The sequence below is a fragment of the Acomys minous genome, assembly GCF_964271855.1.
Source record: "Acomys minous genome assembly, chromosome: 14".
Lineage (NCBI taxonomy): Eukaryota > Metazoa > Chordata > Mammalia > Rodentia > Muridae > Acomys > Acomys minous.
Genome location: NC_140496.1, coordinates 78,983,705 through 79,002,481, shown reverse-complemented (window position 1 = coordinate 79,002,481; position 18,777 = coordinate 78,983,705). Strand labels below are relative to the sequence as shown.

At 43.4% G+C, this 18,777-nt stretch overlaps 1 protein-coding gene across 2 annotated transcripts in view; it reads left to right on the top strand.

Moving 5' to 3' along the window:
- SYNPO2 (synaptopodin 2) overlaps positions 1-18,777 on the top strand; it is a 148,813-nt gene that overhangs the window by 82,259 nt on the left and 47,777 nt on the right. The window lies entirely within an intron of this gene.

The following is an 18,777-nucleotide window of genomic DNA, read 5'->3' as shown; positions in this document are numbered from 1 at the left end:
TCTTACATCATTTTACAGGTAACCATATCTCCACGGCAAGCCCCCAAACTTCTAAAAACAGAAGGTATGCCAGTTTTTATTTCCCCAAAGAATCTGGTCTCACCTTGTGGATTGACAGCCACTGCTGGCTGTGACCTCAGCTGCAGAGAAAGGGAAATATGTCATGTTCAAAGTCATGAAGGAGAAGCCACAGAAGCGTGTATCCTGGCATCTCACTGATGGCCCAAGACAGAAACACCCTCTGAGACAGATACAAGTCACATCCTCTCAGTACTTGAGGGTCTTGTAGCAGAGACAAGAGCTCTGACTCACAAAGCGTCAGAGACCTTGTGGAGGGAGCCCAAAGTGTATTGAGCTAAGAACATAAATAGATAGTCCCCATCTGCTCATTACTAACAGAGTCCCTTGGAAAGAACTGTAGGGATGCAGAGTTCCCTGTCTGTTTGGAGACCTACAACCATCCATTTAATCATTAACTCATTCACTATCCATTCATGTATTCTCTAACTCAGATGTTAAATATGGTATGACAGGTACCAATGCTCAATGCTACAAATAAAAAAAAACCTGAATAATATATATGATCTCTGCCTTCAAAGCTGAAGCAGATAAAATAATATATCAAATACAGTACTGTGTGTATTTCAGTTTGATACCAAGTGTATTGACAGTGTAGTTTAATGAAAAGGGATTTTTTTTTAAGAAAAAAGGAAAAAAAGTTGGTTTTAAATGCAGATGTGGTCATCTATTGTTGCTATTATGGCTTGAGCTTTTTTCCTCATCTGTCTGTAATGATGCCTTTGTTGAGGGATTGCTGAAGGAATAGAGTGAGAGACCTTAAGAACGATGCACACAGTGCACATGGTGTGTCTCTGCGGTTCCTTTCCCTGGGGGCTATGTGTTCATTGACAAGCACCTGTAAAAGCAAAGACAGACTTCACCCAGTAGGTAAGGCTCTTGTTTGATCGTAAAGAATGAAATGGTTTCCTTGTTTAATCATTTGTTCATAAGATATTTAAAAAGCACTATCAGATACTGTGCCAGATGTCAGGGGTGAGGGGATGGAATATGAGAGACACAGCCGTGGCACGCTTCCAGTGGGAGACACAAACCAAATCCAAGGAAATGGACGTAGAGCTGGAAGGCCAGTGTGGGGAGATAGCACTCTCAAATGTACCCAGAGACTTCCAAGATCCAGCCTTCCCAAGGCAACCTCCCTGTGTTTAAACCTAAAATTGCATAGGCAAGAAATCACTTTCAGGACCTTAAATTGGATTTTCAAAGCAGAGTCCTGGCCTAATTCAACCACTCTTTTGTTTTGCTTTCTCGGTGTATTTATTTGTTTACACTTAACATTTTTATTTTGTGTGCTTGTAGAGGGAATGGAGCCTGTACAGGTGCCATGACACATGTGACATGTTTGATGTGTGATCCACACATATGTGTGTTCAGAAGACAACTTGCTGAAGTTGGTTCTCTCTCTCTCTCTTAACCAGGAGCTCAGGGTTTGAACTCAGGTTGCCAGGCATGGCAGCAGACCCTTTTTCCTGCTGAGCCATCTCACTGGCCCTGACTTTGTCTTTCTGAGACAGTATCAGTGTCGCATTGGCTGGCCCCTACGTTGACATTATTCCTCAGCATCCTGAATTCTGGCATTATAGGAGTGTGACTCTTGCTCACTCGATGACTTTTTGTGTATGACCTCCTTGTTTGGTTGTTTTTAACTAGGAAAAGAACAGTTTGCTGCTCAGTGTGTGTGTGTGTGTGTGTGTGTGTGTGTGTGTGTGTGTGTGTGTGTTGAATGTTCCACCAGAATTATCATCAAGTTGAATTTCTTCATAATATGGTAGCCTTAAGACTGAAATAAATAGACTTGAGAAGGAACAGAGACAAAACAGCAAAATGAAGAAAACAAAAGAGAAACAGGCATGCATTGACTATTGAGTCTCCTTAACCAGTGATGAAAAATTTTAAATTACATTTATTTATTTATTTATTTATTTATTTATTTATTTATTTATGTAGGTAGCTATCTGCTTGTTTATGTGAACTGGGAAACATGTGCCACAGTGCACTATATTCAGAAGGCAAACTATCAGAGTCACTTTTCTCCTTCCACCATGTGGAACCCAGGGACCAAATTCATGTCATCAGACTTGGCAGTAAGTGCTGTTACTGGCTGAACCATCTTACCTGCCCGACTAACCTTTGAAATTTTTAAAGAGATGCCCGAATGGTACCTAGATGGATGCGAATGTGAGGTTCTATGAGTCTGGCAACCGTGACTATAGGGAAAGAGGTATCTTGCTGACATCAGACAGAAACTCATCAGTGAAAAGAAGCAAGACAAACTGGGAAAGGAGCTGTAGGCAGAAATAACACAATTATCCTGAAACAGGGAGAGCCTGGCTGAGCAAACGAGAAACTGGAACAGAGTGGAAAAGGGACAGGGCCACATTTAATAAAGATCAACACGGAAGAATTCAGAACAACTCATTCCCTAGTGAATACCATATGCAAAAGTGGTGGCGCACGCCTTTAATCCCAGCACTTGGAAAGCAGAGGCAGGTGGATCGCTGTGAGTTCGAGGCCAGCCTGGTCTACAAAGCGAGTCCAGGACAGCCAAGGCTACACAGAGAAACCCTGTCTCAAACAACAACAACAACAACACATCCGATAGTAAATGAAATAGGGATGTAGGACTGGCCATTGTAAAGATGTCTAATTTGAATGGATTGAATTTTATTTAGAATCTTTACTTTAAACATGTCTATCTCATTCTTGGGGCTTCTTGATTTTGGATGGTTTCAAACTGGGGAGTAAAAGCATCCTCCATTGGACCTGTTATTGTCAAGGGCAGCTTGCTGCACGCCTGCGTGGCCTTTGACAGCTGAGTCTGGCATCCATATATATACTCAGGGCCACAGCAGCTTCCTTCCCTCCTGCTTCGTTTTGCTCTTCCAACGCACGCACTTCTCCTCACACTCGTGTCTCTGTGTAACTTCTAATCCAGGAAATGTTCAGAGGTCTGGAGATCTGCTCACTGGTTTCGGGAGCTTTTCTCTATCCCCACTTTTCTTCCTCACAGGTTTTTATTTGTTTTTTTTCATTTGAATTACTTTTTTTTCTAATTCTAAAGGTGTACCAGATGATTCAAATAAAGAATGTTAGGCTATGTTCCGATGGCGAAAATATACCCAATTAACAATGTAACCCCTGGGCTCACAGTGGTAGTAGCGTGGTGTGATTCAACGCTTCACTCATGATCAGCCCTGTGCACAGCCCCTGAGAACTGATGTGAGGTCCCCTTCGTTTTTATTAAGTGTTTGGTTCTCCAGGGAGGCCTCGGAGGCAGCCTTGACGCCCATATTAGGCTTCTTTTAGCCTCCTCCTTGACGGTTTCATAGAGAAGCTAATGTCCTTCTCTGGCATGTTTTAACTGCCCAGCGGATGGGGCAGGCTGCCAGAAGTACGCTTGACATCTGTGACAGCTGGGGCAGCCTAAGCTCCACAAACACGAATCTTACTCATCCGCTGGGCCTGTGGGCAAGGCAGGCATGTGGCCACGGGAACCTGCTGCAGAGGAGCAGCTTCCTAGGCGGGTCTCCTGTAGAACTTCAGACAGGAAGAGCCATAGAGCTGTGCATCCAGACAGAGAGTATTCTTTAGGGCATCCTGAGAGAAGGAGGCCGCCTGGCTCCGAGATGGAATGTGAAGAGGGGAGGGTGGAAGCAAAGTTGTTTTGGTGGATTTTGGACCACACGAGTACTGATGAGTCACACAGCTGAGCTGGGAGGGATAACCGGTTGCTTCAAATGCTTTGCCCCCAGCAGCTCATCATCTAGGGAGGGAAAGAGTGTGGTGAATTGCAGCCTCAAGGACAGCGAAACAGATCTCGGCACCTGGTCAGAAAATGGCACATAATTAACGTTCACTCCGGGAAACCTCAATGTAAAGCCCTAGAGAAGTGTGTCCTTCTCTTAAGGATTTGGTTGTTCAAATTTTTAAAAGTTTGGCTTTTGAAGTCAAAGCCTTTGCAAGCCTATGTAAGAAGGAGACGACCTTACAGAAGATGTGTTATTCCGTACAGAAGATGTGTTAAACTTAGAGCCCATAACTCAATTTTCTTGGACTTTCAGAAAACTACCATGGATTCCTGACTGATGAGTCATTTTATTTACTGGTATTAGATCTCAGACCAGCGTAAAGAGTCATTTCACACGTTTTAGAGTTTGTATACATCAACCCCATTACTTTGAATGCTCTTCCTCTTTCTGCTCATGCTGAAGAAGTTTTGGTTCTCTGTCAAAACCGAGCTCAGACTCCAGCTCCTCCATAAAGGCTTCCCAACAAGGCAATTCTCTATTTCTCAATAGCTGTGTTATTTTATTTACTTTGATGATCGCCTCGCCACATGTCCCAACTGCATGTCCCGCTTAGGCCAGTGCCTAAGTGACAGAGAACATGAATGTATCTTATCCATATACGGAAATGACGCTCAACCCTCCTCCTGGGATTCAGTAAAAATGTGAAAATAATACTTGTTCTTAAAGACGGAGACACACTTTTATAAAAACAAAAAAATGAACAAAGCACTAAGCATAAGGCATGTTAGGAGATGAGACAGAGATGGCCATGGGAAGGAGGCATCTAGCTTCAGGCTGAGACGTCTGTCCAGACCCGCTGGATGACAATCAACTGGGACCCTCGGACCCCTAGGGAGAGAATGGGGGACAAGAGACACGAAGAACGGACAGCAAGTCCAGGAGTCTGATCAAGCTGGCAAAATTTTATTTCCTCACAGGCAATTATATACCATTGAAGCAGGAGGCTGAGTGAAGTGATTTGGGTGGGTGGTTTTCGCAAGATATCAGGAACTCAGGAAGTTTGGCAGGGCGAGGGCCCCTGTGGTTCTGGGGCTGGGTGGAATTGTTAGGCATCTGGAACCACAAGGTATTATCTATAGACTTTGTTTCACTCGTCCTCTGAAGGCCTCTGTAATTCCGGGAATACTGAGAACAGCTGGAGAGTACCTTGAGGGAGGGGAAGAGGCTTCAAGGCAGCCTTCTGGAATGTACCCTGAGGCAAGGAGGGAAAGAGGTCACAAGACAGCCTGCCCCAGGTCCACTCGATGCATTATGCCAAGGTCCGAGATGCTTGCCAGCTATGGTCTTGGCTCCACACAGACATCGTCAGTTAATTTTGACTAAAAATTAGGGGGAAACATAGCAGCACGAGGCAAGAGTAATTACCTGGCTGCGGAAGGTCTTCCGGGAGTGCTTGCCTTTGTGATCTGAGCATAGCCGGGGTCTGACAGTCAAGAACATTCAAAAGAAAGCATACTAGCAGTAGTTACTAGCAATAGTAACAGTAGCTGCTGCCTGGGATGGGGGGGGGGAGTCGGGGGGGGGGGGACGCAGAGAAGGCAAATTAACTACAAATCTGATTTCTTCAGGGAAGAGAAAAAAGAAAAAAGAAAAAAAAAAGCATGTGGACCAGACTAAATACTTGCAATTTCTGGGGCTGCTGCATCTTCCATTGGTATGACCCTAGAGTGAGGGTAAGCTGGGTCACCACTGACTGCCCACCTCAGGTGTCTCCCACCTGCCCTGGAACTAGGCCAGCCTGTCCTTCCTTAGGAGAAGGTTTCTCTCCGGCCAGTGCTTTTATGGGCACTGTTTGTCTCTGGGAACTTTCCTAATTTCTATTTCTGGCCAGCCCATTCAGAAAGACACATTCTTTCCTTAGATACGTTAATACCTTCATTTGGGCTGCCCTAGCCTCAGCCCAGTCCATTTCTATGAGGTAACTCTGAGTATTACTCTTCTCGTGTTACTTGGTATCCGAGGTGAACCGCAGAAGGCAAGCCCTTCCCATCACTGCCAAGGTCTTGGCTATGCCTGATCCCTACCACCACCCTGCACTTGCCCTGTGGAGGCCAGGAAGAGAAGGCAGGCTTCCTGGATGAGGCAGGGTCAGAACCCCACCTCCTTCTCCTGACAGGTGGGGGAGGGGAGGTCATGATACAGAGCCATAGCAGGGCTCTTTAGGTTTCCTTCACATAGGACTTGCTTACAGGCCTGCTCAGTTGATCCCACTTTTGTGAAAGTGCATGTTGTGTTCTAAGGGAAATCTCTAGTCCCTAAGCTGATGTCCCATTTACTGAATATCCCTAACTGACCTGGTACCTTCCTTGGGCTCTAGCCTATGAGCCTAGTGGAGCACACAGGCTGCTCTAGTGACACCAGGGCACCTCTTTCTACTTTAGGCTGTTCTGCGTGGAGGGTGGGGGTGGGGGCGCAGTATTAAGAGAATGTGGATGGAATTTGCTCCTTAGGAGCCACAGAAATTTAATCAGATGTTTGAACAAACAAGTTGAATCCTCTTTTTAAATGTGCTTTGGTTGATGTTTCAGAGCCTGGTGCAGATTTTACTTCTTGTTGAGAAAAGGCATTTGATGGGATTAAGTTCCTTGGGGTCTGAACTGGATTCAGACTGTGCAGCCTTGAACAAGGATCTTAACTTCTCTGAGCCGAAGTTCTCCCTGGAAAAGACAGTGTTGTGTGTGTTAATTTCTCCAATCTCTCAAAACCCTGCAAGTCTCTAAGGCTGTGAATCATTATGCCAATCTATGGATCAAGGCCTGAATTTTAAAGCTTTCTTTCCTTTCTCTTTCTCTTTCTCCCCTTTTCTCTCCCTCTCTCCCCCCCCCCCTTTCTTTCCAGTTTACAGCAAAGCCCTTAAAGAAAGAGGCACAGTCTTTTTTTTTTTTATGGTTTTGTTCTAATAAATCTTTATTTCCAAAGAGAAGTCAACCTAGTTCAGTACATCAATACCAGTTTTCTTTTTTTTAATATATATTTTATTAATTTATTCATATTACATCTCAACTGTTATCCCATCCCTTGTATCCTCCCATTCCTCCCTCCCTCCCATTTTCCTCTTACTCCCCTCCCCTATGGCTTTGACTGAGGGGGACTTCCTCCCCCTGTATATGCTCATAGGGTATCAAGTCTCTTCTCAGAGGAAGGATAGCAGGCTACCAAGAGGTGCAGTCTTTTGCTGGAATACTAATCTCTCTGGTCACTTAGAGGCACCCCACAGAACATTTCAGACACTCAGGCTTGCCTTCCCCCAAAAGGGCTTAGCAGTCCTTCCTCAGGCTGCTGAGAAAGGTGGCCAGCAGTTGGGAAAACATCCTGCCTAGCTGCCATCAGACGGCGTGGGGAGATCAGAACAGAGTCCTCATCTTGTGAGATAGTTTGGGAGCATAGCTAGGACTTTAATGATGAAATAAAAAGAACCTGAAGAGATGTTGTGAGTAATTCATGCTGAGTCCATGGACCACCAGGCCTCTGTCTGGAGAGCATCTGGGGACCAATGAAGCAGCTCAGAAGGTGGGGTGGATGCTTTGGGGAGCATAAGAGAGGCTCCAAGCACAGATGGAGATCGCTGCTGCTGGTTCAGAGCTTTGCTTAGTTGCCCCTGCTGGCAATTAAAAAAAAAATTGTTAAATTTATTCATTTTACATCCTGATCACAGCCCCCTCCCTCCTTTCCTCACAGCCCCATCCTCCCACTCTCTTCTCTTCCCCTTTAACCCCTCCTTCTCCTCAGAAAAAGGGAACTCCCCTCTTTTTTTAATTTTTAATTTTAATTTTAATTTTTGGGTTTTTCGAGAGAGGGTGTCTTTGTGTAGCCTTGACTATCCTGGACTTGCTTTGTAGACCAGGCTGGCCTCGAACTTACAGTGATCCGCCTGCCTCTGCCTCCCGAGTTGGGAGCTCCCCTCTTGAAAACCCACCCCAGGACATCAGCTCAAGTCAGGATTAAGCACAGCACGTCCTCTTCCACTGAGGCCAGCTAGGGCAGGGCAGCTAGGGGAAAGTGATCGAAAAGCAGGTAGCAGAGTCCATGTCAGATATGAACCCCCACACACTCCAAATCTTTAAAGCCCTTGAGACAGAGATGTTAAATACCACCATGTTGATGTTTTGGCCTAAGCAGCCTCTTATTTTCTCTGATGAAACTGACAAGGGAGAAGTGAAAGAGCTTTGTAGAGAGACCCTGGCAATAGAAAAGCTCTCATGCCTGGGAAGCAGGGCATATAGGAAGCAAGCAGGAGCAGAGTCCAGGGTATTTCACCCTTTGCCAGCCACTCATATTGGGCAGCAAGCTGGTTACATAGGCAGTAAGGATGCTGACTGAGGATGAGGAGAAGGTTCTAAGGAAGCAGGGCTACCTGGACCCCATTGAGTGGATGTCTGGGCTGGATCAGAGGGGTGTCCTCCTAAGGTCAATCTTTCTTTCTTTTGTGGGGGGAGGAAGGGGGATTTGAGACAGGGTCTCTCTGTGTAGCCTTGGCTGTCCCAGACTCACTCTGTAGACCAGGCTGGCCTCGAACTCACAGTGCTCTACTTGCCTCTGCCCTCGCAAGCAGGTGAAAACCATAGGCAGACATCACACCAATCTCTTCCAGCATGTTTAGTTGAGGAAGACTTCTTGATGACTGTCTAGGAAAGTAGGAGACTATGGTGTACACATGTGTACAAACACACATGCACACACACACACACACACACACACACACACACACACACTCACACACACGGGTCCTGGATTAATGACATAGCATTGCTCAGGATTGCGCAGGATGTACACTCTCACTTCTCACTTCTCAGCAACATGGGGTGCTGCTGAAAGCTGTGTGAAGCTTCCTGCTGCCACCTTCATGCCATGCCCATAAAGAGCCCATGACCTCATCGCTATCTGTGTTGCCAGGGCAGGATACCAGGCGAAGGGGGAGTGGGGGAGGTGGAGAGGCAAGAGGCAGCGAAGAACAGCAAGTTCAAAGAATTAAAACGTGTATGTGTCTATTTAGAATTCAATTTCACAATTTACAAAGAGGATTATTGTCTTGCTGTTCCCCCTCCCTCCCCTGATCTCTCTCCCTGTTACACACACACACACACACCCACCCACACACACACACACACACACACACACACACACAGAGAGAGAGAGAGAGAGAGAGAGAGAGAGAGAGAGAGAGAGAGAGAGAGAGAGAGAGAGAGAGTTCTACTGAGACATACGTCTAGAAAAATCTTTAAGCAGCTAACATATTCTCCAAGACTCAAGGCTGTCATGTTTATAGAGTTTAAAGACGTGGTGATGGGGTGGAGCTCTGAGTGCACACCCCACTGTAAATTTTTGTTCTGTTTTGTTCATCCCATATTGCTCTTCCCACCAGCACCCTTTTATTTCACTATGCAAACCCTCTGATGCATTTGGATTCTTAGGCGAAGCATTAGCACTCTGACTTCTTTCCCTTCCGCATATGGTCCTTTTCCCTTTGCTGTCAGGCTGGGCACGCTATTGCACACCTGCAATGCCAAGACTTCAGGGTCTGAGGCAAAGAAAAGCATCGAGTTCTGTGGCAGCCAGGGCAAACTCTGCCTACAAAAACGATTTAAAAAAAAAAAAAAGATCAGCAATTCTCCTCTTCTCAGTTTTTAATCTTGCCATTGTCTTTTTAATCCCAAAATGCTCTTTCTTCAGTGTAAATAGCCTCCTGGGATTTAAAACTATATCAGGAGTCTTCCTAGTTGATATCATTGGTTTTAGAGCCCTTTCTTTTTCTAGTTCACCCTCTATACTTTGGATTGGGGTCACTCCCTTTGCCTAATGCACAGCTATCTTTCTGGAATATTCCTTCACAATAACCTTGGGCTTCCTCTTTCTTTTCTTGAGTCAGAGTGCTTATTTCTTATAGTCCACACTCCAGTCTTTTTCTTGTATTCCGTTCTCGTTTTCAGGGTGCCATTTCTCCATTTGCTTCATAATGAGGCATCTTTGCCCTCACTATTAATTGATCACTCAGCTACCTAACATTCTAGGCTGAGGGTGGATTGACTCAGAATTCTCAAGATGCCAAACTCTGTCTTAGCTCCCAGTATTGCTGATGAGAAGTCCACGGCCTTTGGGAGTCTTGTTCCCTTGTTTTTCTCTTAGAAATATACATTCGTGAATTTTCATAGCTATGTGTCTTGGCTTAGGTATGTGAGCCTTTTTTGTTCATAAACTCCTTTTATTCTGTACTAAGGAATGCTTAAAATTACTTGCTGTTTGAGTCATTTGTTTTCTTGTTCTGAGCTTCCGTCTCTTGGGTGTTGAACTATTTGTATGCATCCCCTAATTTTTATAGCTTCTTCTATTTTATTTGTTGTTGGAATGTGTTGTGTTACAGAAGAATCTGGAAAGGCTCCCTCAACATTGTCTTCCAGTTTTCTAGTAAGCTACTCATTTCTACTGAGATGGTTTTAAATGCCAGAAATATTTGTTGCAATTTTTAATATTTCACTTCTTCCTCTGACTCACATTTGACATCACTCTAGAGAGGGTAACAATGTTTCTTGGTGTATTCCAAGAACAGTGTCTCTTTATTTCTTACTTTACTGGGTTTTTTTTTTCTTTTGCTGTTTTCTTTGTTTTGAAGAATCAGAGTGCTAAATAAAACACACAGAGAGAGAGAGAGAGAGACAGAGAGAGAGAGAGACAGAGAGAGAGAGAGACACAGAGAGACAGAGAGAGAGAAAATCTATTTTGTAGAATCAGAGTGCTAAATGAAACAGAGAGAGACAGAGACAGAGACAGAGACAGAGACAGAGACAGAGAGACAGAGAGACAAGGAGAGACAGAGAGACAGAGAGAGACAGAGAAAGACAGAGAGACAGAGACAAATGTCATACCTAGGGCCCAAAAGGAACTGCATCCATCTTTGGTAGAACACAGATTATCCAAGGAATTTGTGTTCAATAAGCTGAGCACCAAAGTCTCTTCTGGACATGGTGAAGTTTTAAAATGTGAATCCCCAGCAGTCACTTGCTTGGCCCCAAGCCCAGGAATGCCTGGGGATTTCCTAAGCAAATCATACGACTGGACTGTCAAGTTCTCGGGACTTACAAACTACAGCTGCCTTAAGGAGAAAAGAGAGGAGCGCTCTTTGGGAATGAAAATATCACAGCCTCAGGCCCACCAGTTTTTGTATAGGTGTTCAGAATTTATACCCAGACTCTCATCTCCCCAGTCTCAATTTCTGTCTTAATGTAGCAGCCTGAAAATAATTTTAAGTTTATATTGTTTTTGAAAAGGGTCATAAGATAAGTTGACAGTTCTCATGTGGAGGCATATTGCTAACTGTGTGTACATGGCTGTGGGATCCCAAATGCTTATTGTGTCAGTGGCCCACTTACCAAAAGCAATCTACAGAGTCAAGCAAATTTCCATCACAATTCAAATGTAACTCTTCACAAAAAAATTGAAAAAGCAATCTGAAACTTATACAGAAGTACAAAAGTCACAGGATAGCCAGAACAATAAAAGCACTGCCAGGGATATCACCATCCCTGATTTCAAATAACACCTCTGGGCTACAGCAATCAAGACAGTGTGTCCTGGCATAAAAACAGACACACTGATCAGAGGAGTAGAATGGAGGAGCCAGGCATGAGACCACACACCCCTAGCCACCTCCTTTGTTTTACAAGGATGCCAAAAATATACACTGTAGAAAAGATAGAATCTTCCACAAATGGTGCTGATCAAAGTGGCTAGCCATGTGAAGAGGAACAGAATTAGATCCTCATCTCTCACCCTGTAAAAAAGTCAACCCCAAATGTATTAAGGGCCTAAATGTTAAGACATAGTGCCTCAATCTGTTAGAGAGAAAGTAAGAATAGGGTAAAAGATGGAGAGAGGAGGGAATGGGAAGATACAAGTGAGGAGATACAACAATCAAGATGTAATCTGAATAAATTATTTAAATAAAAAGAAAAGCTGTGGGAAGGACTTCCTGAGTAGAACCTTGGCAGCGTAGCCATTAAGATCAACACTTTACCTCTAATATGAGGTATTGTACCCATATAACTCAATTATAATATAAGGTTTACTTCAAATAGTTTGAAAGTGTTATTGCAGGCTATTTAAGATAAGTAAGCTATACAAGTATCGCATGTTCCCTCTTATATGTGGAACCTCATTTTGATTCTTATTTGTCTCCCATGCAAACTTTGAAATGTCTTGGCTAGTATAAATGAGATTAATTAGTTACAGAGATTACATTGTTGTGAAAGGTCACTGCCAAATTATCCTTTTGAAAATAAAGAATGAATGATTCATTCAAATCCACATTGTTTCACAGCAAGAGAAGGGTCTCAACGTTACTAAATTTTATTTAATGAACACTTTTTAAAATTAAGACTCTTGTCTAAAAAATTACAATATGGTTTTCCCATTAAAAATATAATTGTTATAGACTGCTGTGTAGGTTGCTTGAATTCATCAAATGTTTTTATTCTAACCTTTAATGGTTACTAATATACTGGAATATATTTATGTAGTCACCACATTCAACTATCACAATATGCCATATTATTTACAATTAATTAACATGAAGATTTTTGGTATAGCAAGCACCGGATGATAACTATTTGTTTTGAATGTATCTAATAATAAGGAGGAAATCATATTTGCTGTATAAAGAGAGTCAAGAACAAGTGGAAGTTGGTTGAGGTGGCACATGCCTACATTCCCAGCACTTTGGAGGTAGAATTGGGGCAATCAGAAATTCATTGGATACATGGAGAAGGAGAGATTAAGGTCAAATGAGCTACTTCAGACCCTGTCATTTATAAAAAGAAGAGAAAGATGAGAAAGAGGAGGAAGAAGAGGAGGAAGAGGAGCAAGAGTAAGAGGAGAAGGAGGAAGAAGAAGAAGAGGAGAAAGAGGAGGAGGGGAAGGAAGAAGACGAGGAGGAGGGAGGGAGGAGGAGGAGGAAATTGATGGCTGCTAGGGGAGGGCAAATGAGTTTTCAGGAATATGGCCCTTGCAGAGCGCCCCATGTTCCAGAGGATGGGCCTCAATCCATGCACACAGTGTCAGCACTAAGTGGACTAGACTAAACTTTAAGAAAAGAGCACATGAAACTGGGAGGTGGAAAGTGGCAGTAGGGGAAAAGGAGAAACCGGGAGAGTGCACGAATGAGATCCTAAAAACAACAACAACAAACAAACAAACAAAAACAAAAACCAAACTTTTATGCAAAATATTTTGGCCATACCCACCCGCCCCCACCACCCGGGACAACTCTTCCAGATCTGTGTCTTACCTACCACACTTCTATTCTTTCTCCCCCTTAAAAACAAAACAAACAAACAGAGGTACATACAAAGAAAACAAAATCAAAAGCATGGAGTCTGATCCCCAGGCCCCAGGCGGTTTATCTTTTTTATATATAAACAGTAAAATTTTGGGTGAAAGTTTTCCTGCGACAAGTATCACAACAAACCCCCTTGTCTTTTGCAAAGCACCTGCGACTTGGCCTCTACTGACTGGGAAGCAATCAATGCTGGGGGTAACAGTAACAAGCACAATAGCGAACTCTTTTGCAAAGTATGTGAATCTTTTACACACACACACACACACACACACACACACACACACACATATGAGATTACGGTGATGCTGGCCTTACAGAATAGCACAAATTACCAGATTATTAACATCCATTCCCAGCCTTCTGGATGAAAACAGGTATGCACATCTCTTCCATTGAAAAGGAAATCCTGTGTATCTAATTTTTTTGTTTTTTTTTTTCTATTGCTATGTATAAGCATGTAGACTTTGTGCCTTGTACAGTGGACACACTTCAAGGAATTAACAAACATAGAATTCAATATTTGAAAAATAAAGTAAATACTAAAATATGGTGCACAAAATATTAAAACTGTAAAAAAAAAAAAAAAGCCAGGATCCGGAATCCTGCCTTCCTGAGGCAGGCTGGGGCTGCAACTAAGTGGAAAGCCCTGTCACAGGGTCTTGTCTTTTAAAACTCTTAAGTTCCGCTCATTGAAAATGTTGGGCTTTAATTTTGGTTTCATTTTGTTGCACTGAAATCTCCCTTCTCTTCACTCCTGAGTACAGGGACTCCCAAAGCCAAAGTCTCAGATGTTTCACAGAGTCCTGGCCCTGCCACTCTGTTCTAAAGATGGCACATGCCAGTCAGCAAGTGTGACCTTCAGCAGCCTGTGTGAGGAAGCCAGAAATTCTAAGGGAATTACTGTGGGGCAGGAAAGGATTTTTTTTCCCCCAAGTTGATGAGGTAGATGGTAGCCTGAGCTCCACTTGCCTGTGAAAGCCTGTGAAAGGAAGACTAGAAAGGAGACAGCGGGACAATCTGCTCCCAAATGTGTGGGATTCAGGGCTACGGGGTTTCCCCAGGACCGTGAATATTATAGGGTGGAGAGGCTCTGCTCAGGTTACAAAGAGGAGCTTGTGTACCACAAAGGACAGAGATGGTGAAGAACCACGAAGACTGCAGAGGATGACCCATCTGCACTAGGAAATAAAGGGACACAATGTCTTCATGGTGTCTCAGAATCTAACAGTATATCCTACAGGAGCGGCAGTGTTGGGCCTTGCAGCTCACAGAAGATCGTCAGTAGCCAAGGGAGGTATACCAGGTACACCAAAAGACCTTAGCCAGAGCTCCCTCACACCCTCAGGCCCTGGTACCAAAGCCAGCTGTGGGTCAGAGGGTGGAGCTCAGTAAGAAGTGCCTGGGTGCCCCACACAGCACCAGCACTTAAGGAAGGCTGAGTTAGGGAGAACGTTCAAGATGCCTGAGAACGAGACATCTTGTTTCAGATTAAATTGGACCTTTTAATACCTGGGAAGAAGGCTAATTAGGCTCTGAAGTGGCTGAGGACCGGAAGATGGGCTCTACCTGAGATCTTCTAACTGTGGAAGAAAGTAGTGAGAGGGGGAAATTTTTTTAATTGTGCCATTGGTGGTTTCCTTTGGAGGCCAAAGTGCTTTACAAAAAGGCTGGTTTCACTGGTCTTCTACCTTGATCCATGCTGTAGCCATCTCCACACTGCCCAGACCAGGCTGGAGCCAGAAGCTCATGACCTCAAAGTACAGCCACCTGCCTATGGTGCTCACCCGTGGCTGCAACACCCAGGCTGCCTCTGGTCCACATTTGTCAGCAGCCTGCACATCCATGAACCTGCCACAGTGCCATCTCCGGGCTAGCATGGTGACAGCTTTCAGACTCTCAGCTCTTGTTTCCACATCTTTCCGTTGTTCCTTGAGGTCCTGTCCTCACCTCTGTTAATAAAGTATTGTCTTAACAATGGAAATCTTTTGTTTTCAGCATGGCACAGCTTGCGAATGAAAGCTTTAGTTGCAGGCTGGAGCGATGGCTTAGGTGTTAGGAAATTTTACTTCTCTATCAAAAGACCAGAGTTTGGATTCTAGTTCCTATATCTGGTGTCTCACAAATTTCTAGAACTCCCACTCAAGGCACGTGACACTTTTGGTCTCTGTGGGCATCCCCATATACATGTGTGCACTCACACGTATGCACACATTGAACTCAACATGTTTTCTGTTTGTTACAGTAAGTTTGAATTTGTATGTGGTGGTATTTTCCATTTTGTTTCTGGCACAAGTATAATCACATGGTATGTGGGCTTTTTGTGTGGGTGGAAGCTGTACATAGCAGCTTTGAAGGGTCACTCTTTGCACGCATCGTCTGCTTATGCCCAAAAACAGGGCTTTAGTTTTCTCCAGGTGGGGGCTGGACCTGAGCAGTGTGCCACCTTACACTGTTTGCCACGTCTCACCCACAGAGTCTTGGTGTTGGACTATCTTTGTTTTTAGAACAATAGAAGTCATATAATTAAAGAGCCATTCCAAAAATCATATATTCATCTTCTAGTTCTTTGAAAAGTAGAATCAACTGAATAAAGTTTATAATATAGTTTCTTGGGAAAAAATCATGTATTAAAACACACACACACACACACACACACACACACACACACACACACACACATTGGCTCCTAACATGTTTTTTAAGTGTTTTCTCTAAAAAAATATTTTATTGTATCAAATAATGAACCCACAAACTAAATAAGAAAGCTCACTAATTCCTGCTTCCAGGATACAGCTCCTGTGGAAGATAATGGAATAGATTCGGTCTTCTGCATGTTGAGAGACTCTACCTCAGGAGATTATAATGTTCAGTAAAGGTTCTAAGCCACTGTCCTAGAAGGCTATGCTTTGAGTCCAGTACAGATTTAACCCCTAATGTGGGTAGTAGTTGCCTGCAGAGCTTGTTAGCAGAGGTTAACTCTAGCAGGCTGCCTCCAGCACGCCGGTGTGCAACCCTTACTGAGTAGTCAATGTGGATTTTCCCCTGGTCATTTATAAAATTGTTATCTGTTAGCTCACCTACATAGCAACTATTCTGAGCATTCTTCCAAACACTGGTAACAGGTATCATTGTGTTGTGACAAACAGTTTATCCAGAAAATAGCAAATAAAGTAGTCAAATAAAGTAATGTTCGCAAAGGCTGTGCTCTGACTGCATTTCCCTTATAAATTCCTTGCAGATTTGTGACTGGCCGATCAGATTAGCCCAGGGTTCTTGTCTGCCTTTGCAACGCTTTCCTTGACTGGCAGTGGCCCAGGATCCTTTAGGCAAGATGATGACATCCACACAGGCCTCCCTTGGTCAGGACTAAATAGGAAACCTTGTGGCCAGTCACAACAAGGAACATGGCCGGTCCCATCCTTCATCACCAGGGCCGTCTCATGAGCAAGAGGTCAGCTGGCAGGATCTTAGATTCTCTTGTTGAAGTGCCTCTTTCCACATCCAGCCTTGCTCACTTGGACCTGCCAAGACGAGCAGGCGTGCCAAACCCGTTGGCAACTGCTATGGTGCCTTTGACCCAACGCGGCACTCCGTTTCGGCGTATGTGCTCATTTCCACAAATTGCAGCCAGATTATACGGAGTGGATGTTTTTAGGTTTTACTGACTGCCTTGTGACTTTTCTCCTCACTGAGCCAGACAAACAATGGTGTAAATTAGGCCACTGTGTTTTTTGTGTTTTTTGTTTTGTTTTGTTTTTTTGTTTTGTTTTGTTTTGTTTTTTTAATTAAGATATGACTGATGCTTTTACCGGGAAAAATTCACTTACTTTTGCTGTCTGGTGTTCAACAGAAGCCCTTCCTTTCCCTGAATGCACTGAGATTTCCTACTGATCTCATAATGCTTTAATAATAAACACCATACATTCCCAGGAAAGACAATGAAAAAATAAAAAGAAGTAGGTTTGAGATTGCCTGCTAGCCCAGGGCCTGGGGACAGGCCAGACTTTTGTACTCAGTTCAGTGATCCTATTGGCCATTTGTTCAGGGTGTATTTGTTGCAGACCTATTGTGTCCAAGACCTCCTCCAGGCTGAAGAAGATGCAATGGCTTTTGAGTTTCAAGGTCAGCTCTCACAGAATTTTCACTAGGCATCTTTGGAAACTGGACGAGAACTTTTTCCAAAGCAAACTTGACATTTTAGGACAGTGAAGAGCTCCCCTTTCCTCCTTTTTACAAAAGACTCTGATCCCCTAGATTGGCAGGGTGCCCTCTAGGACTAAACGTATGGTTGGTTTTAGGCATGCTCTCTCAACACACAGGCTGGGCAAGTGCTCCCACCATCTCCAGCACAGAGTTCTTCAAGGCACCCATCCTTTGCTGATTTCTGTCAACCTTGCTTCCTCAGGTAATGCTGGGTTTTGCTTGCTCTTGGATTGCCTTTGGTGGAGCATCTTCCGATGTAGCTCTGTTACCCAAGAGGCCAAGGATGCTTTATGCCTTTCAAAGCATGATCCATGGGCTTCTGATAAAATATGAGATGCTTTAGAAGAGAATGAGTTTGATAAGACTAAAAAAAATTTTTTTTTTGGTCTCTTCTACTCACTTTGGAATGTGTGTTGTGGTGGTATAAAAGCAAGTTTAAATAAATCCACTTGCCTTTTTATCATTCAAAGCAATGGTAGCTGACTTTACCAGGCATCATTCCCATCCTCAGTGCCATGCCTTTAGCTGTTTGCATTTTATTATGAGTATACATCTTTTTTAGTATTCCGTGTGGCAAGATAAAAAAAAAAAACGTGTTGGCAAAGCACGTGGCACGAATACTGAGCCACAGAACATTTTCCTTGAGGAATGTGTATATTTGTTTGAGTTAGTTAAAGGCTGAAATATCAGGCCGGGCGTGGTGGCGCACACCTTTAATCCCAGCAATCGGGAGGCAGAGCCAGGTGGATCTTTGTGAGTTCGAGGCCAGCCTGGTCTGCAAAGTGAGTCCAGGACAGCCAAGGCTACACAGAGAAACCCTGTTTTGAAAAACTAAAAAGGAAAATAAAGAAAAATGAAAAATGAAGCTGAGCTATCCATTTTGATATTTATTGACAAGTCATGATTGTCTGTATTTGAGTATTTTGTAGGTGTTCTCTAGAAAACAAGGAAACCAAGCCCAACACTCAAGTTGACAATATTTGATCTTTCAAAGGAAAAATAGGATTCTGAGACAGTCTCATAAGCCATCGAGAATTTAGCTGCTTCCTCACTGGGAGCAACTTATCCTTGATGACATTAGTAAGAGTTGTTGTCCTGTTCTTATACAAGGAAATGCATTAGCATTTACATTATTAATAAAACTTGTAATAAGTGAATACATCCCAAATGACCAAAATACCAAAACCACACCTGAAAAAAGGATAACAATTTAGATGTAATCTGAATAAATTAATAAAAAATGAAAAGAAAAGAAAAGCAATGCCACTATTCTTACTAAATAATCTGTTTAGAGAAGATGCTTATAGGTGCTCATAAAATGCATTTTATGCTAAATGTTACTGTTACTTTAAAGCAAAT